General features: G+C 38.0%; 1 pseudogene; it reads left to right on the forward strand.

Annotated features, from left to right (window-relative positions):
* Positions 1–2,639: 2,639 nt before the first annotated feature.
* LOC124516976 (high mobility group protein B1-like) lies at positions 2,640–3,183 on the forward strand (annotated as a pseudogene).
* The last annotated feature ends 4,179 nt before the right edge of the window (positions 3,184–7,362 follow it).

Below are 7,362 nucleotides of genomic sequence, written 5' to 3' on the forward strand. Positions count from 1 at the left end.
GAGCTAAAACACAAAGCTATGATTTTTGTGTGTGTGAACATATGCTTTAATCTCCCATGGTTAAATATCTGGAAGTGGAATTGCTGGGTCACATGGCAAGTATATACTTAGAGTTCTAAGAAATTTCCAAACTGCTTTTCAAATTGGCTAGATCCTTTTGTGTTCCTAACAGCTTCTTTTAAGAGTTCAGTTACCTTCATACTTTATAGCATTTTTATCATCAGATTTTTAATTTACATATTTATTGTGTGTAAAGTAGTGTCTAGGTCTGGTTTTAATTAGCATTTTACTTCCTCTTCCCCTTCCCAAGTTGTTTAAGCCCTCCCACAGGAAGAAGATCCGGAAAGGGGCTTTATGCTCTTCTTTGAGCAGTGGCTGATACCCTCCTGCAGGCTTCTAACCCTTCAGTCTCCTGCCCTTTTTCCAACCTTTCCTGGAAATGCATCCCCGCTACTGTAGAAAAGAACCCATGATTGTGTACAAGCTCCCTTTGTGTCTACAGATTCAAGAAGATCTATCCACTCAAACTATATCACACTTAATCTTTAGTGATTTGTCTTAAAAATTAGCTAAATAAATTTTTAAAAAGCAAGTGAAACATGGGCGCCTGGGTGGCTCGGTTGGTTGTGTCTGACTTTGGCTCAGGTCATGATTTCACAGTTTGTGGGTTTGAGCCCCACGTTGGACTCAGTGCAAACAGCTCAGAGCCTGGAACCTACTTCAGATTCTGTGTTTCCCTCTCTCTCTGCCCTACCCCGCTCATGATCTCTCTCTCAAAAATAAGTAAACATTAAAAAATTATTTAAAAAGGCAAGTGAAACTTTGTTAATAGGAATTAAGGACCTAAAAATGAAGAGATATACTATGTTCATGGATTGGTTGTCTTGAGAGCATTAGGATGCCCCTTATCAATTTGTACTATAGGTTCCATACTATTCTTATAAAATACCAGATTTATACATAAAATTTGACAAAATTATTCTAAAATGCATTTGGGAATGTAATATACATACAATACATACAATAGTAGAAGCATTTTTGAAATGGATGAGTAACGTTGAAAGAAGTATAATATAAAATGTCAAAACATACAGAAATAGACCTAAACATATACTGTTACTTGATTTTCAGAAAAAGGGTCCATGCATTACAATTGGAAATTGAATATCACTTTAAGATATAGAAAAACAAAATTATATCTTATGGAAAAAAAAAGAACCTTTATTTATGGCATAAAGGAAAAAAATCAACTGGAGAAGGAGCACAGACCAAAATATAAAAACTAAAACTCTATAACTTGTAGAGAAAAATACAGTAGAATATTTTTAAACACCTTAAAGTAGTCAAATATTTCTTAAACAATACACAGAAGTCACAGATAACAAAGAGAAGGTGGAATTTTATAAAAATTTATGCTGTTCAACTAAGGCACTGTGAATTAGGACCTGTGTCCAGAACATATAAAGAGCATTAACAAATCAGTACATAGGATGCAAACAACCTAATGTGGGGGGTGGGGGCAAGGAGCCAGAGATTGAATGGTCACTTCAGAAATGAGCCTATCCAAGGGGTAGGTACATGAAAATACATTCAAGACTATTACTCATCAAGGAAATATAAACGACAACTGTAAGGAGATCATTGTGCTCCCATCACATGGTTAAGGTTGTAAGTGCTGGAGACAAAAAAGCAACTGGAATTCTCAGACATGGATTGTAGGAGTTAAAATGGTATGCCACGTTTAGAAAACTGTGTAGCAGTTGTTAATCATGTTATATATAATATATATATATATATATATATATGTTACCTATATATAATAAAGTGTGTATATATATATATACATATATACATATATATATATATGTATATATATGTCTCTCTAACACATCACTCCTTCTACTCCTATGTACTACAAACATGAAAAAATTATTTCCAAAATGATTGCACACAAATATTGCATACAAATATCCATGGCATCTGTGTTAATAGCTAAAAGCCAGAAAAAAAATTGTTCATAGATAAACATTTTACACTTTCATAAAATGATCTAAAATGTTTTATGGTTAAACTTTAGGAAGGTCCAGATTAATGCACATTTTTGCAGTAAAACTGTTGTAAAATAGTGGCTTTGATACAAAGCATGAAGAGTAGGGTCACCCACACACCCCTGAACTGCAAGAATGGCAAGGCTGAGAATGTGGAAAAGTAAAGCTTAGGGATCATGACATTTGTCATGATTGGTGAAGCAAAAGCAGTATCATTTTGGGTTAGTTGAGGAGACAGAATTTGATATTCACTGGAACAATGCAAAGGATGTGGCCAAAAAAAAAAAAAAAAAAGACTTGACCAGTTGAAAACAAATCTGAGTTAATTATGTCAGAAGCTAGTATAAGCAATGTGCAGAGCAAAACTAAATAGGGCCATGTGTTTGTGGGAGTCTCGAATTACTTTATATATAAACATGGATTCTTTGGAAGTAGCCCTAAGATTCTATGGGTAATAAGTAAAGAGAGGTGTTTCTTTTAAATAATTCTGAGCCATAGCAGTACAATGAGCTCCACAGACACCGTGCCAGGGCAAGTGAGAGCCAGTCGAAGACTGGGCGACCTGTGCCTTGCGGGGGAAAGTCATTCAACATGGACTAAGGCGATCCTAAGAAGCTGGGAAGCAAAATGTCATCGTATGCATTCTTTGCGCAAACTTGCAGAGCGGAGCACAAGAGGAAGCAGCCAGGTGCTTCAGTCACCTTCTCCGAGTCAGTTAAGAAGTGTTCAGAGAGCTAGAAGACCATGTCTGCTAAAGAGAAAGGAATATTTGAAGATGTGGCAAAGGTGGACAAGGCCCACTATGAAAGAGAATACTGAGAATCTCCCTAAAGGGGAAACAAAAAAGGAGTTCAAGGACCCCGGGGCACCCAAGAGGCCTCCGTTGGCCTTTTTCTCATTTTGTTCTGAGCATTGCCCAAAATTCAAAGGAGAACATGCCTACCAATCTAAAGGAAAGCCTGACGTGGCAAATAATTACCAAAAAAAAAAAAAAAAAAAAAGAGGTCATCAAGTCTGAAAGAAACAAGAAGAAGAAGGAAGAAATGAAGAAGAGGAAGATGAAGAGGAGGAGGAGGAGGAAGATGAAGAAAGTGATGATGAACAATCTGGCTTTAGCACAGTTTTTGATCCATAAAACATTTAACCGCCCTGTACACAACTCACTCCTTTAAAAGAAAAGTTATAACGTAAGGCTGTGTAAGATTTGCTTTTAAACTCTCCAGTAGCTTCTTTTGTTAACACTCTACCCTGTGTGTCTTTGGGTAGCCCTGGTCTGGTGGTATTTTCCATAGCTGCTCCCTCTGCCTGGTACAGTATGGGGGTTATATATTGGCCTGGGAACTTAAAGCAGGTTCTGGTTGTTGCACAGCGCACATGGGTTCTATACGGGGATGGTAATTTGTCACCTTCAGTCACCTCTGATGCAGCTTATACAAAATCATTGTTGTTCTTTAACTGAACACCATTCTGTAATTGCAAAAAAAAAAAAAAGTTGCACCTGTTTTGTTGACATTCTGAACGCTTCTAAGTAAATGCAATTTTTATTAAGATTGTTTTTCAAAAACGATCCTACCTCTTTAAGTCTATTATTATTTTGAATTCTCTTTCACTGACGTATAAGTGATAGAAAACTGTGGGAATGCATTTGAAAGTCTGAGGCAATTTATATGGTAATATATGATTTCCAAATACACCCCTAAATATTTTTGTACGTGTTCTATTATGAGAGAGCAACTACTACTTTACAACTGCTTCTGGAAGAATGTCAATAGCACGCCCTCTCTTTGGAAACAGGCTGAACGAGATGCATGGCAGGACTTTAGGAACACTATACAGAAAATTCGCCCCTCCTATGCCTCACAAGCCTACCATGTACTCTTGCCAAAACCCTGCCGGAAATGAGTCACGACTTTACATCGATTCGCCAGGTTTTTCAGGCCATTCTGTAGCGTCATCTCTTGGTTTCTCTTCCTTAGCCTTCTGTCGTTTGTCTTGTATTTCTTCTGCTTCTCTATCTTAATCTCGCTTTTTTACATTCCTGTGCCTCATCTAATTTTTCATCTTTTCTCCATTCATGTTGGAAGTGATGCATTGCTATCCACATGCAAATGCTACTTTGAGAAGGGAAAAAGTGAGTTGACTACAGTTCTGATCAATATACATACACAAGAAAGGCAACTATTATTCATGGAGGACAATGTCCTTTTAAGTCCTCACCACTGCCCCCAAACAGCATTATATGATGACAATAAAGGGTGACTGCCAGCGAAGAGAGAGAGAGAAAGATATAGAACAGCTGGCAGTATGTTTTTTAATTTTCTTCCATGAAAATGACTGTGGATTTTCATTCACTTTCTTCATTAACTGTAACCCTTTTCACTCCGTGGAATAACATGTACTGCAAGAGTCAGTAACTATGGAAAAAAGATTAAAAGTAATAATAATAAAAAAAGACAGACTAGGTTTCCTGTTCAGATAATTTTGAAAGCTTTACTCAAATACTACATTAAAAAAAATAATGAGGGGTGCCTGGGTGGCTCAGCTGGTTGAGTGCCCAACTTCAGCTCAGGTCATGATCTCATGGTTTGTGAGTTCGAGCCCCACATTGTGCTTGCTGCTGTCAGCGCGGAGCCTGCTTCTGATCTTCTGTCCCCCTCTATCTGCCCCTCCCTTGCTCATGCTCTTTCTCTCTCTTTATCTCAAAAATAAGTAAACATGTTTAAAAAATAATGATGTGAAACCTGCAATGTATTCATTAGTGTCTATCCATTGAATGTCTCACCTTAATATACATTCCTGGATGGATTATTTGGGTTTGGCCAACATACACAGGGAAACACGTGACAGGCACTTATGGTTCATGATGTCTCCAACATGTATTTTAATATTTGTATATGAGATACAATACCTGAAAAATATGGCATTATATGTTCACTGGAATGTGTTTTGTATCCATAATATGTACATCAGCCTTTGTAGTCGATATGGATATTTTTTATCCTAGAACTCAGTCATGCTCTATGAACAATGATGTCTTCTGAAAAAAAATATTATGTGTCTATAATTGACGCTGTTTCTAGTTCATTCATTTTCAATAGTGAATGCTACTCTGTCCTTTGAGTGTAGGAGAACATATTCATTGACTCTCATTCTAATGGACTTTTGGGATATTTTAAGTTCACAAAGGCTGCATGGAGTGTTCTTTTGCCTCCTCACACTGCTGTTGCACAAGTGGAAGCTCCAGAATGTTGACCCTTCCTCTTGTGAAATGGGAAGCATTTAGAGAGTTTTAAATAGAGGAGCGACATGATATGCCATATTGTTTAAAAGACTCATTCTATCTACTAAATTGAGAATAGACTGTAAGAAGAAAAGAGGCGAAAATAGTTTGGGGGTGATTCTAGTACATGGGGAAGGACATGCAATGGACAGATATCGAAGAGGTAAAATCAATAAAAAATACCAGGGCTATAAGAGAAGGAGGTACGTAATGTAGTTGCAAAATGGTAAAATCTCTGTCATTCTGGGTCCGTGAATTAGTATGAGGAGCAGGGCACATATAGGGGGTAAATTAGTCTGTTTTGTTCATCCACTGGACTTTGAGATTTCTTTCTTTCTTTTTTATTTTTCCTTTCTTAATGTGGCATAACCTGGCCTATTCTGATGGACGTAGTCATGGTTAGTATTGCCAGGATTATTTGGTAGCCAAAGGGGTAGAATTCCTTTAGTATTTAAAATACCGGGTATCTTGGGGCTCCTGGGTGGCTCAGTCGGTTAAGCTCCCGAGTCTTGATTTCAGCTCAGGTCATGATCTCAAGGTCGAGAGACTGAGCCCCACGTTGGCCTCTGCGCTGAGCATGGAGCCTGCTTCCGATTCTTTCCCTCACCCTCTGCCCCATCCCTGCTTGCAAGTGCATATGCACGTGCTCTCTCTCTCAAAAAAGAATCAAATAAATAAAATCAGAGGTGTGTTATTGTAAGGAGTTGTGGTAGGTAGAGTTCTAAGACGACCCTCAAGAGTTGCACCACTCACTGTATACTCTTACACAGGTGAAACTCTGCTGTAATCAGGGTTAGCTCTGTGGCAGAGGTAAAGGGTTCGTTTAGATGTAGTAAGTGCTCCAGATCAGTTGGAGCCAATTCATCTGTTGGTCTCGAGTTCAACAAAGGGAAAGTAACATGAGTTGGCCTGACTTAATCAAGTGACACCTTTAGAGAGGAACCAGACCCTAAAAGAGACATTCTCCTTCCCACCTGATGGAAACAAAAGTTCAAGCTGTGACGCACATGGTCTGAGGTCTTTAGGAGCCAAGGGCCCCAGTCCTACAACCACAAAGACCTGAGTTCTGCCACAGGCAAGGGGTCTCAGAATTTACGTTAAATGGCAGCTACTTCACTATAAGATCTAAATGGATTAGTGCCATAGGTGTATGGTGACACTGAAAAACAAGATGTGACACCAAACACGGAATGTCAAGAGACAAAAATGTAGCCTATTAATGGCCATACTAGTTTTGTGTTTGGCCAGTTGTTTGCTTCCTCATTTTCTATTAATGATCTAGTTTATGGCCACTTATTTAGACTAATTAGGCTTTAAATCATATATACTTAGATAACTTTTTTTTTGTATCTACCCAGGCTTGGATTTGTATAATTTATTTGGTAGTGGAAATGAATCTAATTGTACATTCTTGTAATTTCTTAAGGACTAAAACACACTACTGATCCTTAAATTGCAAAGCATGTGGTCTTAGTTAACAGCCCGTTGGGGATGATTTGAATATTAAGTTCAATGAATCGTATAATATGTTAAGTAAGGGATAAGCAAAACAAACAGTTGAACGAATTGCAATTTTAGCATGTCACACCCTCTACAAAATTGCAATTTCTCACTTGGGGATACTCTGTGGGACACAATACAGTATCTTCAAAGATAACCCCCCCATAATGTTTTAATCCACATGATATAATTAATTTACAGTATCTGAGTTAATAAACTATTGTTGAAAGATAAGCATAGTGCTTTAAACTTTAAAAAACTCTTGCAGTTTGGTAATATCATCTTAAGTTAAAAGACGGTTAAGGTAAGATGGTTCGTGAGTTCGAGCCCCAAATCACACAGCCAGTGCGAAGCCTGCTTGGAACTCTCATTCTCTCCCCTCTCTCTGCTCCTCCCCTGCTTGTGCTTTCTTTCTCTCTCTTTCTCAAAATAAGTAAATAACCTTAAAAAAAAATAAAACAGGGGCACCTGGGTGGCTCAGTCGGTTGAGCGTCTGAGTTCCGCTCAGGTCATGATCTCACAGTTTGTGGGTTT

Source organism: Lynx rufus, unplaced genomic scaffold (genome assembly GCF_022079265.1).
Source record: "Lynx rufus isolate CCGP_SWC_20201006 ecotype Redwood Valley unplaced genomic scaffold, mLynRuf1.p SCAF_20, whole genome shotgun sequence".
NCBI lineage: Eukaryota > Metazoa > Chordata > Mammalia > Carnivora > Felidae > Lynx > Lynx rufus.